The 20,690-nt window shown below is 44.9% G+C and overlaps 1 protein-coding gene across 3 annotated transcripts in view; it reads left to right on the forward strand.

Moving 5' to 3' along the window:
• Nucleotides 1–20,690, forward strand: part of CENPF (centromere protein F) — a 1,250,680-nt gene that overhangs the window by 300,237 nt on the left and 929,753 nt on the right. The window lies entirely within an intron of this gene.

Below are 20,690 nucleotides of genomic sequence, written 5' to 3' on the forward strand. Positions count from 1 at the left end.
GGACCAGTCTTGCAGTCCTGTTCTGGATACGTTGTAAAGGTCGAAGAGTAGAGGCAGGAAGGTTTAGAAAATGGCTGTTGAAATAGTCCAGCCTAGAGAGGACCAAAGCTCTGGAGACAGTGAGCTTCTGGGGGAAAGTTAATGTTAATCTTAAAGGATATTTGTACCGCGCACTATCACCACCGGAGTGGTCCCCTGGCTCTCTGGTGGCTCTGAAAGAGGGGAAAAAGGGCGGGTGAGTTAGTTAGTGGGAGGAAGCTGGAAAAGTGCAAGAGAGCAGTGATGTGCTGTTGGTGGACTCAGCCCTGTGGGTCCGTTGGCTGGGCCTTGGGTGTTTGCAGCCGGTAGTCGTTGTGTACTGTTTGAGTCTGTGTGTATTGTTTTTTTGTTGCAGTGTAGTGAAGTTTGTGCGGTTTGTTGTGCTGTAGGTTTGTGGTTGCGTTTGGTTTAGAGTTTGAGATGTGTATGCAGAGGGGGAAATTGTTAGTGGATTGGTTAGTTGGCATTTATGTCTTGAAGTGAGGAGCTCGGTTTGCGTTATCTCCACAGATGAGTGTGGGAGCATTTCTGCACCTCTTTCCTGATCTGGACTTGTCTGGTACTCACCATCCCTTTTAACATCTCGCCTCCACTTCCATCAACTTACTTAAAAAAAAAAAACTTGCCTGCCCTCCTTTTCCACTCATACGGCCAGTGTACATGCTAATGTCCTCAACTCCGTTAGAGTGTGGTGATTGCTAACATTCAGATATCTCTATAACAGTGTGGTACCTGCAAGCAATTATGGGGGGCCTGAGCAAGTTGGCGGGGATTGGCTGGGGGTGTTGATTCTGTCTTGATGGTTGTTGCATGTGTTCTATTTGACTTGGCGTTACCCGTCTAGTTGTGGTGGGACTTTCGTGGTCAGTTCTGGGTGTTGTCAGTTTCCTCTTAAGTTTAGTCATCCTTTTTCCGGTTTAATTTTTTAAAAAATTTGTATTTAATCAATAAAAGATTTTTACAAAGTCATTTACTCTTTTTGTTAGAAATTTCTTGCGAGGGTACTTAGGACACCACTTTCGACTGACGTTTTCTTTCAAAAGTTATTTGAGTTTTTTTGAACGATCTTTGACAAAAGACTGATCAATATTTGTACTTGTTATGCTTTTACTGGGTTTGCTCGTTTCAATGCAATATCCAGGAGTTTAGCTGCAGCCCTCAACCACCTAGCTGAGTCTCCAGCAATTAGCCAATGCCAACCCAATTCTTCACTTAGTACTAATGGGTGTGATAATAGTGGTGCCAAGTACGTCTCTCTTTCTTTGGACATTTCTGGACAGGACGTCAGGAGGTGTCTCACTGTTTCGGTCTGATCTGGGTTTTCACAAAAACGACATATGGCTGTTGGCGATTGTAATCTAATAGCCAAGATTTCTCTTGTGTGTAATGTATTGAGCCGAGCTCTCATGAATAACTTCAGTTCTTTCTCAGGGAATTTTTCACAATATCTCAATGGTGTTTTCGATTTATTGTGGCAGGGCGGAAGGTCTTTGAGTAATTTGTATGATTTGATTTTGACAAATGAACGAATCCTATCTTGCTGCTTGATTTTTATTTTATTTTTTTTTTCACGCTGCCTGGATTTGAGATTAAGAGTTCTTCCGTACAGGCTATATCTTCCAGTTTATCTCTTAAGTTCTTTACCCAGTCATTCAGAGGTTTGCACCCCCCTCTTTGGATTTCTTCTGCAACAACCTGGAATATGGGGAGGGATTACAGCAAAAGAATTTTTCTGAAAAGTTCCAGAGCTCCTTGCTCGACTATTGAAGCCAAAGACATGAGACCCAGGTCCTGTCGAATTGCCGCCATAGGAGCTGAGTTCGGAAGACTCAGCACAGCCTTCCACACGTAGCCTTCCAGCTTTACCCAAAGATCTCGAGGTAGAGGTAGAGTTAGGTTTGCACTCATTCCATATGGTAGTGCTGGAACTATTTTGGACTTAGAAAAATTGTAAAGCTGGCGTCCACGAAACTTTGCGAATTTTTTTATCCACAGCTTTTAGTTGTGCTGTCAGATTTCTTGCTTTATCCCACAAGGTCTTCATAATGGTGTTTTCTTTCAGGGAGTTGTCGATCCACACCCCAAGGTATTTATATTCTTTGACCACTTCTAATTTGGTGTTTTCAAGAAACCAAACGGGTGAGATTTTGCGGTCGACTGTCGATTTTGTAAAGAGGAGAATTTTTGTTTTCTGGGAGTTAATTTCCAAGTTGTTGTTTTTCATGTAGGTAGAGAGGTTTGCCAGTTGACGTTGCAGACCTACTTTGGTCTGATCCATTAGGATCAGATCATCCACGTACCATAACCTGGAAACTTTTGACAGTCCCACCTCTGGCGGGAACAAACAAATTTTCTTTTCAGTATACTGAAAGTCTCCGATGAAGGCGATGAACAGCGCCGAGGCCAAGGGGCAGCCTTGTTTGACCCTACGTTTCGTGTGAATTGTATTTGAGAGGTGACCTTGCTGGCTCAGACGGACACGCATAGTAGTTTTTGTGTGCAGGGCCATAATTGGATCTAATATTGGAGTCAGACATTTCCAAGTTCTTAATTTGGCCCAAAGTTTCTCGCGGTCCACCATGTCAAAGGCCTTCGAAAGGTCAACCAAAGCCAAATAGACTTTAGGTGCCCCTGATTTCACCTTTGCTTTTATGATGTTGAGCATTAAGATGTTAATCTCCGTCCCTGTCCCCTTTTGGAAACCTGTCTGGAAGCGGTCTGCTGTGGGAGAACTTTTTGCCTATTTTTGAAAATGCGAGAGAAGCAGAGTCGCGAATATTTTTCCCAAAATGTCTAGGAGGGCAATTGGCCTGTAGTTGGCCAGGCTTTCTTTACACCCTTTTTTAAAAAAATTGGGACTAATACAGCTTCTGTCCAGGATACAGGGATCTGTTTTGCTTTGAGGCAGAGATTAAAGAGTTCACTTATGAGTGCAGCCCATTCTTCCGGATGTTTTTTGATGTCTACGTTGGTCAAGCCATCAGGGCCAGGAGCTCTTGAAGATTTCAATTATGCTATTATTCTTAAGATGTCATCCACATCTGTCAAGAGGATCCAGGGTTCACTGAGCGACTGGATTTTCATGTCTTCTGATGTTGAGGGCGGCTGAAAAGGGATGCTGAAATACGACACCCAGTTTTGCTCCGAGACCGCATTTGAGATGGAGGAAGTTCTTTGGCCATTCGTAGTTTTTAATAGATTCCAGAAGTCTCTTGTATTTTTTGCAGCCAGGGTCTTCTGCATGTCTTCGGCGTCCTTTTGATAGAAGATTGCTGCATGATGTTTGATCCATGATTTATAGTGGTTCGCTCCCTTTCGATATGCGGACCATGCCTCCACTGTTTGGTGCCTAATTGCAAAACTTTTCAGGCTTCTTGTCTCACGTCTCTTGATCACCACCATCCGATCGTAAATGTGATTATCTGCTCGTTTTTTGCCCTTTGTTCCTGAGAAACACACCTTATGTGGAGATAATAGAGGTGTATAGTCTGGTCTTTTGACTATTAAACTAGATGTTCTGAACTCGGGATCCGTGTTTAGTCTGTCCTTTATTGCTCTTATGTTCTCTGCCGTCAGGCGAAGACTGGTTTGCTGCTTATGATTCCACTGACGAGGCATATAGAAGCCTTTCCGGGGCCTGTGAGCACCAGGACAGTTGTAACAAGTTGTGATCACTTCCTCGCGTTTTCATTACTTTAAAGGATGAAATAAAGGGGATCAGACCTTTGGTTACGAAGATGTAATCGAGTGTGGCAAAGGATTTATCCCTTTCCCACGTTGGGATCTGAGGTTCGGAGTCTTGTAACGTTGCTGCATTGAAGAAGTTTCTTGATTTCATAAGCTTTGACCACGCCACACCTTTTTCATCTGCCAGGGGGCGAGTTGGTAAAGCTTTTTCCAGTATTGTGTAGGTTTTGCACTTTGCGTTTAAGTCTCCGCAGATTATAATGTTATCAATATCAAAGTCCATGTTGATGGTGTCAATGGCAATGGCTTCTGCGACAGATTTGCAAAATTCTTTCGATGTTCTCTCGGGATTCCAATAAAGGTTTATTATCGCCAGATCTGAAGTGATCCATGTGTCATGCACCGGGTCGTGGCGCAACCATGAAGTTAGAGTGCCAAGCATACCATAGGCTTCGATGATTTTGGTGTAATTCCTGAGCCTATACGAAATAGCCGTCAAGAGGCCCGAGGAGGGTCTTCCCATAAGAGACCTGCAGGCTGGTGAAAGTTCAATTGCGAATCCGTCTAACGTCGGTAGATCTATTAGCCAGGTTTCCTGGAGACACAGGATATCGAAGTTCCCCAAATTCACGTCGCTCGGGCGGGTCAGATGTTTATAGCCTCTTGTGTTCCATGAAGCCATTGCCAGATCTTTTTTTGGTCGATTTTAGAACCAGTTCCTTTCTGGACGTCGGAGGCTCTTGGGGGCTTCGTGTAAGCTGCTTTTTCTTTTGGCTTTGACCAAACGTATCCGCCAACCACTTCCATGGTCCCTCTGAGACTTTCGCCTTCTTCTGACACCTTTGGTTTTGATTATGTTCCTCCCATTTGTCTGTAGTATAGTTTCTGTCCGCAGAGCTCTGTATGGTTTTATATTGCTTACGCTGACGAGAACCTCAACCTGGGCTTACACAATTTGATGCAGACTCTGGATTGATGTCTTCTTTTCTCCTGTAAGAGTCTTCTCGTCCATTCTTCGCAGTCTGCTGCCAGGTGGTTCTTCTCCTCGGGGTATCTTGCCATGGATTTTGATTGTAAAGAGCTTCAGTTTTTTAAATGTAATGGGACCTTGCCGGAGAAGCCCTCCTCCGTGTTTCTTTATCTAGTTGCTTTTGTGTGAAATTTGGTAATGGGAACAGGTTGAATCCTAAATTATGTAGATCTTTTGAGACTGCTGTGGGAATTTCTGCTGGAGCTTTGTTTCTTATGTGGATATATGCTTTTGCTCTATGTTCCCGATGATATGGCTCTACCAACACAAAATAGTCGGTCGTCAGATGTTTTAACTTAATGATTTTTGCTAGGGTTTTGAGGACCATTTTTCTGTTCAAGACCATATACCCTTCTTTGGATGAGATTTGTTCAAGTTTGAAGATTGTGGTTCCTGCTAGTTTTTCTTCAAGCTTCTAGGGTCCTATGGGCATCCGCAATTCCTCTGTGTGCATGGTTGGCCTCTGAACATCCGATCGGTAGTCATTTTAGTTTTCTCTAGTAAATATCCGACTGTGTCTTTGCACATAGGTGCTCACTTTTGTCATCTGTAGAAACCCCAACAGACTCATCCCGCCGGAGCTTCAGTTTAGAAGCCTCTTCGCCACCTTCTGCCACTTCCATGTCGGTCGATGATGAACTTTTTTTGGCGACTGCTGAAAATGGTTTAACTGATTGGGGTGATGTTAATGTAACTAGAGATTCTTCTAGGTTGTCATAATGCTGGGACAGATTCATTAGGTCACTGTTTTCCTGAAATGCCTCGATCGTTTTGGGTGACAGTGCCAAATTTTGGTGATCTGGTTCGGCAGATAAAGATTGTGCACATTCAGTCATCATTTTTTTTAACCTTTTTCCTTTCCGTTTGTTCCGACGCCTAGAACCAGCAGTGGTTGAGAAGGCTTTTCTTTCACTTGAATTGAAGAAGTTGACGGAACAGATTTGTTTTGTTGATTGAGGATTTTAGCCGGTTTAGTCTGGTGCGACTCCTGCCCTGTCCGCTCTTTTGAGGACCTAGATTTTGATGTAACAGATGGATGGCGTGCTGGCATTTTTACAAAAATTGGAGCCAAAACCTTTTGTAATGGCCCTTCTCTAGTTTGGGTCACTGTAGAAGTTGATAATGAGGCAGCTTGAGCAGCGTTATTCCTTTCCATAAGCTTATCTTCCAGTTTCGCAATTTTTGCCTCCAACAACGCCTGCGTTTTGGTAGTTTTTGAGTCCAGGGCTGTTATAAAGCCTTCAATGAAGGTCAATTTTGCCAGCATTGTAGATGACATAGTGGTATTATCTTTGAGTGCTTCATTGATGGACTCATAAAGTTTTGCAAAAGGATTTAGAGGAATTGAGATTGTTGACATTATTTGTAACAGGTCTGCTTTTTTGCTTGGAGACTTTCTGAGCCGACACTGATATTTCACTGAGTCTTCTGCTTTTAGCCGGGGTATACACCCCCTTTTTGCCACTATGTACAGAGATTCTATCTTGACTACTTCTAAAGTTATCGATGATTCTTGTGGGCGAATTTCATCTTCTGCTTGTTGCGCCATGTGGGGGTGCGAAGATTCTTGTATGTGGGCTCTAGTCCATGCATGTCTATCTTCTATATGCCCAGCTGCTGGTTTTGCGAAAGTCTGGTCGCCTAATGGAGACATTGGAAGTAGTGAACTTGCTACCCCCCGAGTCGGGGGTACCACTAATGCATTTTCTACTTTGTTATTGGTTAACAAGTTACTGCTTCTATGAGGGCTTGAAGAAGCTGAAGGATGAGTGGACGTCACTATGCAAAGGTCCTGGTCTGGTGTTTTGGACATTTCTTCAGTGATCATTTTCTTCCTTTTCTACTGGTGATTTAGGCTTTTGTTCCGGCCTCGGGTTAACTAAATTAGTTTTTCGCGCTTTGTTTACTGGAAGGGGTCTTGTACGGCCTCAAAGAGCTCGGCATCAGAGAGCTCTGAATCCTGGTCCAGTTTCCTTTTATGTTGTTTTAGGAAGTATTCTTTTAGGGAAGACGATATCAAAGGTGTTGGAAAACACTTTGCACTCCCTTGGTTTTTTGGTCCAACTTTTCTTTGTTTTTTTGTAAATATTTTATTTGGTGTAGCTTTTACTTTTGCATAGAACAGAAAAAGATTGTCCAGAGAAACAAATCAATTTGAAAAAATGTGTATCAAAATTTACTGAAAGTGATACCAACAATTTCCCCTAAAGGGATGTGATCTTTTGCACTTTTCCTTCTGATCCACCCTGACAATAGATTATTTATTAATTAATTCTATTGATTATGAATATAAAAAATTATGTCTGTTTGATGGGGACCAGTCATGAATTCCTTCTCCCCACAGGTTTTTTAGCATGATTCTTTTCTTTTAAGCTTTTGGATGTATGTCACGGTATGTTGAGTTGGGTTTGAATGAGAGCACTATGAATGGCAAGTATGTGTCAATGTTTTAGCCTACTTTAGGCATACGGTTGCTGCTGTTTTGCTGTATTAAAGTGATCAGTGTTTAATTATTTGTGATTGACTCACCATTGTTTAAATTGTTGGTATCACTTTCAATAAATTTTGATACACATTTTTTCAAATTGATTTGTTTCTCTGGACAATCTTTTTCTGTTGTTCTATGCAATTGTAATACTCTGGTCCAGAGACTAGAGTTTCCCTGCCCTTTTCAGATTTTTCGTAGCTTTTACTTTTGCCATTCCTTTTAGATTTGTTTCCTTTAGTAAAAGATCAGAGGCCTCATCATCAGTTCGATGGCAGTCACTCTGTGCCTTTGTAGAGTCATTCCCCAGCTTGGGGATTTGAATTTTTACAAAGGTCTGCATATGCAGAGTTTTCAGATTTTTGGGCCTGGTTAACTTTCTTTGTTGGCGCTGGTGTGGCATCAAGTAGCTTGTCTTTTTCGCCGCAACTTACTTCCAGAACTTCGTAGTCGGAGGTTCTTGCATCATCTATTCTAGACTGCTCTTCTTGATCCGATATCAGATACTCATTTAAGGCAATTCCAGAAGGTCGCTCGACCGAAAAATTCAGAACCTGATTTTCCCTAGATGGTTTTATAGTTCTATGAATCAAAGCTGTAGTTTGGACATTGAGACGGGGGGAAGCCTGCACCTGCCCGTCGCCGTTTCCCAGCCCGTTCCCCAGAATAGGGAGGCTTTGTAGAAGTTTGTGATGTAACAAGGCTTGTTTTCCTATTGCCAAAGGTCGCTTGTCCTCCCCCCAACCGTTCAGGACCCCGTCGATGCCGTCCTCCGACAGCATCAGGCGCAGGTCCACTCGTCAATATGGTGGTACAGGTGAGGGTTTGATGTTCTGTTTGCAGACTCCCTTGGGCCCTTTGCTTGCTGGGCATAAGGTTCTCTTCGCCACCCTCAGCAGCCATGGCCTCACTAAGGGTCAGCAGTTTCACCTGGACCACCGGGTCCGCTCCATGACCCGACGCTTGGTCTCTTTCCAGACCGCTTCCTGGTTTGGTACCAGGTGGAAAAAAGGGAAGCATGTACTCTGCTAAAGGTTGTTGGTTTAATGACAGTGTTAGAGATTTTGGCCTGCCTTATTCTTTAAGCAATCTCCAGATATCGAAGACAGTTCCGAGTTTGGGGCAGGCGGAGATGAGGATTGAGACGGCAAGAGTTTTTCACCCCTGGATTTGCTTAGCAGTTGTATTGCTGTGCAAGCAACGTTTCTCGTGGATTGCCCCAAACGGCGTGGGCGGCGCCATGTTGATGTCGGTAAGTCCTGCTGACCAAGCAGCTAAGATATAGGAGGCAGTGACTCAGTGATTCGGGTGTAGGAGGGGGGTATGAAAGGAAAACCGTTAGAATGCTTGGTTGTACCGACTCAGCAGGTTGTTTTCTTTTTTGAAGGTATGGTAAAAGTGTTTTAACAAGAGTGTTTCGTTCCGTAGCAAAAGAAGGTAGAAGAAGGGAGGGGGGGGCCGCTTACCGCTCCACCAGACACACTGCTTGCACACCGCGCAGCGCTCCGCGCATGCGCAGTGCTTATGTAGATGTTGACTCCTTCAGTAGCAGTAGAAAGTGGACAGCAAACGGACTCCAGAAACAGTCTATCAGCGGCAAAAAGCAGTGAAAAGCAAAGCGGTCTGTCCTCCTGTCCTCCACCAGACACACTGCTCGCACACCGGTTTTCAGTTTGAGTCTGTGGTGTTGAAGAGCCAGGTCTTTAGGAATTTTCTGAATTGTACGTGATCCCTGGTGTTTATTTCTTTTGGGATGTTGTTCCAGGTTTTTGCGGCTAAGTGGGAGAAGGCGGCGCATCCAAGTTATTTCTTAAGGTATGGTTTTTGTTCCAGGCGGTTTTCTTTGCTTGACCTGAGGAGTCTCGTTGGCTTATATATTATTTTTTTTAGGAATTCTGCTCCGTGTCCACTAATTGCCTTGTGCGTTATGCACATTGTTTTGAAGGTGGTGCAATGTTTTACTGGGAGCCAGTGTAGTGTTTTTAGGGCAAGGGTGATGTGGTCTCTTCTGGATGGTTTGAGGAGTAGTCTGGCTGCTGTATTTTGGATCCGTTGTAGTTTCTTCAGGAGGTATTCTGGTATTCCGAGGTAGAGGCTGTGAGAAAAAGAATACCTCTGAGGAGGTGCAGCTGATAGTTTGACTTCTTAGAGACGTCAGATGTGAGGAGAGAAGGAGAGTGGAGTCGAAGATGACACCAAGGTTCTTAGCCTCACAGGAAGGAGCAGGAATAACTTATCCGTAGGTGCTAATTATGTTGATATGGAACGTGGTATTTTAAATACCACTGGTTTCTTTAATACCATTTGATTATGGGGTACATAGAATACTGCCTGGGGGGGATAGCCCAAATTTACCACATGCAGTACTTTTTATGTGCCTATCGCTTTAAATGGGCTATGCGATCTGTAACGTATTGCGGTATTCAGTCACTTTTCCCAAAAGGGGAGCCTTTCCCTGTGAGGCTACGGAGGTGAGCCCGTTACGCGATGGGTAGAGGCAAGCAGGACCTCACTGGGCGAGACCCCCCCCCCCCCCCCCCTCCAAATCCACTTTAGGGACAATGACTCCTGTTCTGCAGACAAGTGACAACTAAACTTGAGAAAGGCCAATACAGTATTTGTTGCTGTGATATCAAACCACTGTTAAATTATGAGAAAGCATACTTTGATACTGTGAAGACGAATGCGAGAGTAATACAGATCACTCCCGCATCAAATATTGTGAAGAAGAGGAGTGACCGATGCATACGGAACAGTCCAGCATCAGGTACTGTGAAGAGTGATCAAGTAATAGAGTACTCACGAGAAAGAGGAGGACTTGGATGCTACGCTGGGGAAGGCCCAGCTGTCCGTGATAAAATGGAGTCGTCCAAGAGAGAGGAGAGACCCAGGAGTTTAAAACCTGCGTTGCCTCGAGAAAAACCCAGGAGATTCCAGCAGGCATTGCTTGCAAAGCTGATAGGCCGTGAGGAGCCCTGCCTGCCGATAGGGGAACCAGCTGGCGAGGAAGGCGACCACGACGAGAGCTGGGGAAGAGGAACCCCAAAGAAGAAAGCAGTTTGTGAGTGGTGGTGTAAACGATAATGATGCTGAGATCACAGAGCCTCTGACCATGTGGAACAGGTGTGGAGCGAAAGAACTGACCAAAGAAGTGAGAGAAGCCACCCTGAAGGAGAGAAGAATTTCCTGTCCTGCTGACAGATCCGGTGACGCTAATCCCAAGGCGAAAATCTAACTGGGGCAGCGGGAGACCGCGGCGGGATAACAAACATAACAAGTACATGAATCCTACTTGTCCCAGTAATCTAGTAACTAAGGTTGAAGATTGGAAGTCAAGTAAAGAACATTTCGAGTGGATTGTGTCCTCCCACGTAGTCCTTATCTTTGAAGCCCTTCCAGCTTGCTGGCCTCAGAATTTTTTTTCACAGAGCGTGTTGCGTGTCGACGTCCCTCGAGTCGGTGTCCCTCGAAGGCCTCTGTATTGGCACCACCACCATCATCAAAGGTATAAATTCTCACGCAGCGTCCGTTGCTCAGTTCTGTTTGTCTTCGTAAGCCTCAGAGATGCAACGCTTGGTTCCTCAGTAAATTCTTCATAAACTTCGATTTCCTTAAAGTAATCTTTGAATCTACGATGGCATCTTCATCCGCTTCGACGCCACGATCCTGTTTTTAAAAAAAAATGACGGGATTGTTGAAAAAAGATGCTGTTAACCGATCCTCACAGGATCTGCCTGTGGTGCCCGGGCTCAGAGCACCAGCGTGAGGAGTGTGAGCAGTGTATGTCCATGACGGCGAACGCCTTGAGGGAGCGTAGGGGGAAGCTGGAGCAAGTTAAGACCGTTAAATCTTCTACCCCTTCGAAATTGTCCTCGGTCGAAACCTTTGTCTCCTTGTCATCGGAGGAAACCTTCCCGCTCAAGATCTCGAAGTGGTTCTCACCACTCATCCAGATCGAGACATACCAAGAAGAGAAGCCTTCCTCTTCATCTTCTGACTCACCAGAAAGTGTCACCTGCCCCACTAAACAGATGTCCAGCTAAGTGGAAGGAATTTTGCAAAAAAATGCTAAGGGTCTTCGAGAACGCAGCCTTGTCCCCCTCAGAGATGCCTAGAGGTGATACCCTGGGTGAAAGACCCGAAAAAGAAAAACGCTGTGAGTCGTCGACCTCAGCAAATAACCCTTGAGTGCGCCATGAACCCTCGAGTAGAGACAAAGGCCCTTCGCACAAGACTGCGTCATTGACGCCATCGACGAAGGCACCGTCGACACATAAGACAATGTCATTGACGCTGTCATCGCCGTTTTCGACCCCTATGAAGGAGAGGCCATCGAAGCCTCATACCCCAACTTGCCCAATCAGCACTGGAGGTGTCAAAGGATCCTTCGAAGGCGTCGAAAGGGGCCTCGGCCCCATCGACATCGAGGTCATACTCTAGTGTATTGACGCCTTTTGTAGTTCCATCGAGACCTATGACGTCTACATCGACTACTACCCTATCTCAAGCAGTGTCGACCAATCTGGCTCCCTCATCGCTTGAAATGGGTTTTACCCCTGACCCACGCTCCGACTACTTTAGAGCTTTGTCCTCTATGAAGGAGGAGAGGACTCTGATAATGAAAGGCTGCTTGGCTTACAGACTACAAGAGTTCCTATTCCAGAGGAGCTAATATCAGAGGAGATCTTCAGGAGTCTCTACAAGATGCCAGTGGCATAGATACTTCTCCAGAGGCTGACTTAGGCAGACCAGAACCTAGAGAGCATGCAGAAATGTCTCTTTATGGGGTGGTCAGCACCGGTACCCTCTTTCCAACAAGATGATTTAACAGACTTCTTAGATAAAGGTCCTCAAGAAGAGCCTATAGTTCCTTTTCATGCAGAATTACAGAGAAATATAGCTGCAAATTGGGAAATACCGGAGGTTATCCCTGCAGTAAACAAAAGGCTCTCTGCGAAGTACAGAACGTCGGCCTTAGATCCTCTGTACTTGAGTAAGCATCCGACCCTAGAGAGCTTGGTAGTGCAGGCTGTGACTTCGTCAAGCAGTAAATCTGTGTACCCCACTATACCACAAGATGGAGACGACAAAAAATGTGATGCCATGTCCAAAAAGATCTTCTCGGCATGCAGCATGGCACTTAAGGCTGTTAACGCCACTTGCAAACTAGCGAGATTCAGCCACACCCTTTGGGAATGCGCTTCATCGGCGGCTGACCGTCTCCCAGAAGGGGAGGAACATGACACATTCTTGAATATCAAGGATGGGAAGGATGCGATGTGAGTCTCTCCAAACAGGTCTCGACTCTGCTGACAGCATCAACAGAGCCATGGCGGCGAGTACCACAATCCGCAGATTTGCGTGGTTGCGGAAATCTGGTTTTGATCCTGATGTACAAGCCAGACTTCTGAATATACCTTATGACGACACATCTCCATTTGGCAAGAAAGCCGATTGACTGTTTGGAGAAATTGCAAACCTCTAAGGCGGCAGCCAAAACCCTTGGGGCTGCAATTCTTCAAACTCCAAACCGCCCCACATGTACGTCCTGGAGGGGGAAGCCCTTTCGTTTTTACTCTGCATTCGGAAAAGGCATAGGGCAGCCTGCTCAAAGGGGCCAGAGACGATTAACCTGTGGTGGACGGGTCAAAGGTACCAAGTTCGCTTCAGCACGTGCTGCTTTGCCCTCAGCATCTGCATCAGCCGCCCCTAAACCTTTGAGGAAAAGGCAGCATCCATGTCTGTGAAAGACTTGAGAAACTCTACTTGTTTTATGGCAGTGCCTGATAAACTTTGAGAGGAGTTGGAGGAGCTGTGCGGGGGCCTGTGTGTTTTTTGTTTCGGATTTGGAAACCTTGTAGAACCCACCAACCCCATTCTGTTGTTTGCACCTTGTCTACAGAGTTAGTGAGCATTTATCAACCGTGGTAGAACCGCTTGTGGGGTGGGGGGTTAATTAGGAACAAGTGTAACTCTACTGTTATAGTGGTTGCATAAAGTACAACTGTCGAGTAGAAACTCTGGTAAGTCTTCATCTATGCGACAAAGGATATTCTGTGTTATCGAACAAGGGAGTATCTCTTGTCCCCGTTTAGGAGGGGTTCTCTGTGTGCATCGTTCTTTGAGCGGTTATCCTCTGGTACATGTCACTGCCAGTTAACCACTGTCCTACTGTGTAAAATGTCACCATAAGGGACTCTACCTTAGGCTGATGGACCTTTTTGTACTACTTGTTAGGGCTCAGGGTAGCCAGGGTTCCATTTGCCATGGTTCAACATTCATACTTGGGGTGTTTACTACCTGGTCCAGGTTGGTTTAGGATACATGTACTGTCCGAGCCTTCGCCGTGTTTGTGTTCCATGTCTGTGGTTGACTGCAGCTACTCTTAGGTTAGTGGGTAGGTACAATCAAAATCTCAAAAATGTCTTGCCTGTGATGAAGGCTATGAACCTAGTCATATCAATGAGTGTTGTATCAGTTTAATTTGTAGCCATGGTATCTAATGCTGCCAACATTTTTTATGTATTTCACTGATTAATTAGCTTCTGAGCTGATTCTTATGTATGTCAGGCTGTGTACTAATATTTATCCATAAGGCATCAGTTACCAGGGCCACGTGCTAATGTATGCAACACACTAATAGTAATCTATTTATCCATAAGGCATCTGTTGCCTCTGCCAGGTAGTTTGGTATGGTTTAGGAAGCTGTCTCTCTAAGGAAGGTATGTAAAGGAGCGTTTTGTTCAATGTATGTTTTCTGTATTTATATAATATAGATTTAATATGTAAAAGCTGACATGCCTGCAGTGTCGTGATACCTGCCAAGGGACGGGTACCAGGATCATTTCCCTTTATACCGGTAAAGGGTGGCCTGGAAGCTGGTCAATATACTCCTTCGCTATGGAGTTAATAATCTACCGCCTGTGGCTAAGGCTGGGAGTTATTTATTATATTCCTAGGATTCGCAAAAGGCAAGCATGGTGTGGTAAGTTGTATAACCATTATCTTGTTCACTAACGGGTTGCTCGTTTATAAGGAAGTATATACATAGCAGTGATTCAGTTACGAAATAGGTCAGTTTCACCTAAGAGAAGGCTTTGTGGGGATTCTTGACTAGACCGCCACCAATCTGACTCTGGCAAGGGAGCGATAGGGCCAGTACGTTATGCCATGTAACCCTATGGTGGATAGGGTTTGGACGAAACAGGTATGTTAACATACCCCTTCTGCCCCCCCACCCCCAACTCAGTTTTTCACCAGAGACCACTTCAGGGGTACTGAAATCCTTTGGGGCCATGTACCTCTGTGCTTGGTCCGGTCGAGGGAGGTCCAGGGCAATGCTGGTGCATAGGATGTTTTTATGCACAGGATTTAATCTCACTTGGTCGCGGTACCTATATTACGGATGCAGACTAGCCAGCTGGTTACCTTTGCAAAGAAAGAAAAGACAATTGATTAGTCTAAGCGTGTCAGACGCGGCTGCTGTATGAGATTGTTAGCACAAGCAGTGCGGCTTGACGTGTTTTGGATCCTTTCCTCTAACAGCTTAGTGCGTTGCTGGTAGCAGTGGGACGGCAGCAGCCCTATACGGTGCGAGATGAGACGAAACAAGCCCTGTGAGATCTGCACCGTGTTGTGGATACAGTGTCCAGCGCAAGTACTGGGGCTGCCGTGTTAAGATGCCTTGATAACGGAAGCAAGCTTAAGACGACGAACGGCCCCGGTGAGCAGCGCCCTGAGGTGAGCTCTAGTAACAGTCTGTGCGGTGGGGGGAGTGCTTCTACACCCTGCCATGTGCGCTTGGATCCTCTCCGGGCTTTTGATTAATAGATGCATTTGGCAGCATGGACAAAGTTGGGAACAAGTGGACTGTGGTCTCGGAGTGTGCAGTATTGCCGTGTTCGGCATGCGTTGCAAACCTAATTTACAGCGTCCGTCTGTAGCCCATTAGAATTTCAAACAGCTGGTGGAGTGCGGTGGGGAATTAAGTGGTTTGTTGTGATTTGGAGGGCTTTTGGCCGGTCCTTTATGTCTCCTCTTTTTTTCCAAGTGCCCATTTGCAATGGTTTGCAAGGAATAATTGCTCTTATGCGGTCGGTGACTGCGGGCTAAGGCCTTTGAACCGACTGCATTGCTTGCAACTCCGCCTTTACCTCTCAACTGCCTACTGGTTAACTGTTTTCGTAGGCTACCTATGATTGAAGAATTAAGGGCTGGGAACGGGAAACCACAGTAACCAATATTTCTGACAACAATTAGTGGTGTAATTAAGTGCTGTGTGGTGGCGGCGACAAACTGCTTCGATACTACTGAAGTCGCATCAGTGCACCCTTGATATTAAGAGCCTGGTTCTCTTGTGTCATAATTAAGTATTGGTATAAACATTTACAACAGCTGGTACCCATTATTAAGCCAAGGAGAAAGTGCCAGCTGTTAGTGATAAATATTTATTATGAAGCACTGAGAGACAGAGAGGCAATCGCACAAACATTAAAAAAATGTTAGTGAATAAGAACAAGAAGAGTAAATAGCAAAAAAAAGCAATTGCAGGCATTATATTCAACACCGAGGACAGAAAAAATCTGGATTCCAAGTATAAAGGGGAAATTACGGCATATCTTAAAGTTCAAGGACAAACAGAAATTAACAGTAAAGAAACAGAAGAGGAATTTGTGGGAAAATATTTCTGTGCCCAGACCCATGTAGGAGATAATATTGATAATTCCCAATTAAATCTCTGCATCAGCCTCCAAAAGTTAACTAATGTATTGAATACGGAAATACCAAATGCAGAGGTGGAATGTTCTATGGGATTAATAGAAACAATGCCATCTGTCTTGGAGAACCTCTCCAGGTCACAAGATTTGGCGAAGATTGCCAAATGTTTGTATGCATCATCTTTTGCAACTAACAAGTCATATACCTCGACATATACCTCAGAGGCTGAACCTCAAATGCAGCAAGACATGCACACAATTTTTAAAGCATTACTGGCTCTCTGTAATAACATCCACAGGCAACAGATGATTAAACAAGGGTTGTAATCTCAAAAAAGACGATAAAAACTAGAGCGATAAGAGGCCATCAACTGTAAGCCAAAGCGCTTTCCATGAAACAGGAAATACATAAGAAGCAAGTTAATATCATGAATCAAATAACTGAGAATTTCCTGTAAGAATACCAGCAACAACCTCTCCTGCCATTAATAGTTATGAGGAGTTATCATCAAGAGAGGAAGACTGCGATAAATCCCTAGTTGAAAAAGGAAGAAAGACATAAATTACGCCTTCGCCATGTCCAACTTAAAAGAAATACAGAAAAAAAAGAGTATGATATTGATATAATAACAAGAAGATAACCAGACAAACTAAGAATAAAACGTAGCTTCAACAATATCAATCAGAGGATACAAGGAGATATCAACATCAAGAAATGAATGAGGTGAGAAACCTGAGGGTATCCTCACTCCTACTCCTCCTGGATCCTCTTCTCTTCAGATTTGAGTTTCCTATTGAAGACCAACCTAACCCTCCCCCGGCCTTTACAAGCTATTGTAAAACCACTCCCCTTATTTCGCCACATTTTACCACTGACAGTACTGGGACGAGGAAGAGGCGAATAGGAGTAATTAACACTAAAACCTCATATTACCACTCCAGTACTGGGATGAGGAAGATGCCTGCAGAGTGCTTTAATGGTGAGGCAAACCCAATTGAGTCCACACCTGGAACCATCAAGTGGTTGCAGGTGTATAAAGGGAGACCAAAGGAACACCAAGAAGAGCAACAGGGAGGCCTGTGTGGAGTTACCAGCACGGCACCCTTCCCGTGAAGAGGCAGCCGTATTGGGTCTGGAGGAGAAGCCAGGACGCCAGCAGATGTCCCAGCCATTCTTTGGAATTCAGAGCGAGTCGGGCCGTTAGTCTGCCACCGGTGTGGGATCCTCTGTGATTGAGGTAAAGGAGCTGCTAGCAAGAAGGAAGAGAGGACGTGGTCTGCCTCCGTGGAGCAGAAGCGGAGCCGCCGGTGTGTGCCAGAAAGCACCCATTGATCGAGCAGGGCATTCAGAGATCGGCTTGCTAGCCTGTGAAGCCGACTGGAAGAGAGGAGGAGAGGATGCTGTCCGCGTCTGTGGAGCAGAAGCAGAGCCGCCGGCGTGTCAGCACCCGAAGAGTGAGCGGGGCTTGCAGAGACCAGCCTGTGAAGCTGACTGGAAGCAGATTAGCCGAACACAGAGTACCGGTGAGTGCAAGGGTATGTTACTCCTATCCTTGGTGCTCTTAGGGGGCTACGCATAAGAACCGAAGTACTGTATGAATTATATTGAATCCCGAACTGAATGAAAACCTGCAACAAAGTTAAAATATGCATATTGAATATAGCTTTATAGACCTGCACCGAGGGCTGTACTGGGCATTATGGGCCCTGAAGACCGAGTTAACGAGTTTGGGTTTGCCTGACCATTAAATCACTCTGCAGGTCTATAAAGCTATTGGAACACCCTTACTGTTTAACTAAAGTTAAATTCCTGAGACCTGTTTAATTGAAGTGCAAAAAATTGCAAAATGGTAAATAAAAGTTGCAGAAATCTTTTGTACTTCAACGTCTCATTTTTTTTATAGGGTGGGAGGAGTATGCTACTAAAGTGGAATCAATGGTGGGGATGCCTGCCCCCTGTTTTAATTAAGTTACATCAGGTGCTCCCCTAAACCCCCCGCACTACACAAAGGTAAGGTTCCAATTCCTCTACACAAACTTGCATTTACTATACATCTGCAAGCTGCATCTGCACATACATTCAATAAACTGGCAATTCACTTGGATGTATGTGCCTTTCTGTTATATTGCTATTTCCATGCTCCACTGAACGTTCAGAGGTGTGCAAAATTCCTTTTTATTTCGTTGCCAAACACAAAGCTTTCCACACGTTCCACAGTGCTGCACATGTCTGCCCCTTTTTCACTTATCCTAAGGCTTTATTATCTAAATTAAGACCGAAAGTGTTGCCTTCGCTTTCATTTTCCTGTTCCCTTTCCATGGGCGGCTCTACATTGACACATTGGTCTTCCAACGTGCATTTCGGAACGTAAAGTTAACTGTTTCCGTTCCAAAATGACACGCCGACCAACACGTCCACTTGGTGCTGGCGGCAGCGAGTAAGCCTGCACGTGTGTTCACGTAAGTAAATGAAACCCAAACTACGCACTGTAATCAATCTGCGGGCTATAACAGTGCGTATATCCCGCAGATTGACCAATCGGCTTCCTGGAAACACGACTAGGGTGTTCTAATATCTGTTACATTGTACCTTAGTTGGATGGCAGCGCAGACCGGATATTGAATGATTTTCTAGCTTCTTTCTTTAACCCCCTAATGGGGTCTCCTGATAACAGGGCAACATTTTCCTCTATACACCCCCCTTTCTGTTAAATATTCAGACAGGACGGCAATTCGAGTAAAAGAGCAGGGAACCATCCAGTGAACGCCAAGCTGTAAGGAAACCGAGGATGTAAGTAAAAGGACAAGAACAGACTTGTATTAGGCTAAGAAGAAAGGAACTGACCTGAAGGTTGGGCGCTAAGTCCTTTATCCTATGGGATGTAAAACTGCTCTATCTCTGGTGTTCCTGCAGGAAGAGGAATAGCGGTTTCCCATTAAAGAGATAGGAATCCAGCCAGTGAATAATCCAGCAGGTCAAAAGGTGAAAATAAAAAAGGGAAGGCTAGTAAGGACCTACCCGAACGGAGCAAGGACGCTCTAACGGATCATCAAGGCCAGGTCTCAACAAAGCATCTTATCCTGTGAGTGTCCCAAGGTCTTTTAGCAGTCTTTGGTCTTGATGTAACTGCAGGCAGTAATCCAAATCCAGTTAGAGAAGTCTGTATTTGAAGAATTATAGCGTTTCCAATAGGAAAGTAAGTGGCTGAAGTAGCTGCAGGTGATAGCAATGAGGAGACAACAGTGTGGCTGATCGGGAGTCAAAGCCGCGAGGCGGCAAGTAATGTAGCCGTGGTGTGGTGAGGAAACGCTGCTGCAGGGCTAAGGAAATGTGCTGAAGACTGGCGGATATAGAGGCTGAGTGGTAGCGGGTTAACAAAGCCGCTATGCGGAGTAAGGCCGAGAAGCTGCGAGGAAGTCCAAATAGGAAACAAGGCGATGCTTACACAAAAGGAGAATCGCTGCACGGAAATGAACAGCTACGGGTATTGGTGTAACTTCAGTCAGAAGCATCGATAGCTGGAAGTGTTCAAAATATATAGTTTGCCAGAATTCCATCAGGTTGCTTAGGGCTCCTCCCGTCTGGTAACCATGGTAGCGGTCGATCCGGCACGAGGGAGCATAACAGTTTAAAAAAAAAATAAAAATCAACAATTTTTATTTATTTTCCATAAAAACAGCAATTTACAGACTTGCATAAAATTATCTCACACTGTACATCAAGTCTCACCGGTCTGCTTATCGAACTGAATGAAACTTTATGGGCAAGAGCTAATAGGTGGTGAAAGCCAAAATGGAAAGTGCCCATCTGCAAGCAGTCTATGGAAAAGAATTTTGGGGAATGCATAAAGTGAACTTTATGAATGGATACAGTGTGGCAAGGCCACAGACTAGCATAAGAGGTGTGACACATAGTGACAAAAAAAATCAGGAGATGCCAGGAAAGTGTGAACCTGCACATAAAGCCTAGATGCTGACAAAGAGAAGTTACTTGAATGTGAACCTGTACACCGGTGCAAATACAGAAGAACCTGTGTAGGCTGAACGCCTAGGTTTCCTGGTTGCGCAACCTGTGGTGGGTGGACTGTGTGGCCTGACAACTAACTGCCCCTAGTCCAGAGTCCTGAATTGTAAAAGCCAAAGACATTGTAAAATAAGCCAACACAGACCACTGTGAGTAAACTGGTAATTCAATCCGGGAGGAGGGTCAAGTTGATCTGGATTTGTGTTGAACTTTGAAAGATTAAAACCAGTACAAGCAGCTACGTTGTAGTCTTGGGGGAAGGGAACTCCGAGACTTGATGAACTGCAAATACTGTCTTGAGGACGGAGCCTCAAGACCCTTTTTCTTTTGAACTTTGGGGAAGGGGAGCTGAAGATGAAGCAAAGAGCTGGAAGAAGCTCGGAACTGTGTGTTGATCACCATTCCATTTATTATTGACATCCCTACACATTGTTTAGCTTTAGTTGTCAGGGCAAGGGTAGGTTTTGGACACCGACTTTTAAGTTGAACTCTTTGACTCAGACTTTCCTTAGTTTCGTTGGGGCAGGGAAATCCCACCTTAGCATAGGGAAAGTTAGGCCTTCTACCATCCTGACATTTGATTTAATAAACCATTTTATTTTCAAGTTTGAGTCTGTTGTCTGTGTCTTACTTCATGATGCCTTCACAATGCATAGAACCGGAGGTTGTACTGGTCGAGAGACAGGAACTAAATGGGATACAACAAAA

This window comes from Ambystoma mexicanum, chromosome 4q (genome assembly GCF_040938575.1).
Source record: "Ambystoma mexicanum isolate Mex_15411 chromosome 4q, UKY_AmexF1_1, whole genome shotgun sequence".
NCBI lineage: Eukaryota > Metazoa > Chordata > Amphibia > Caudata > Ambystomatidae > Ambystoma > Ambystoma mexicanum.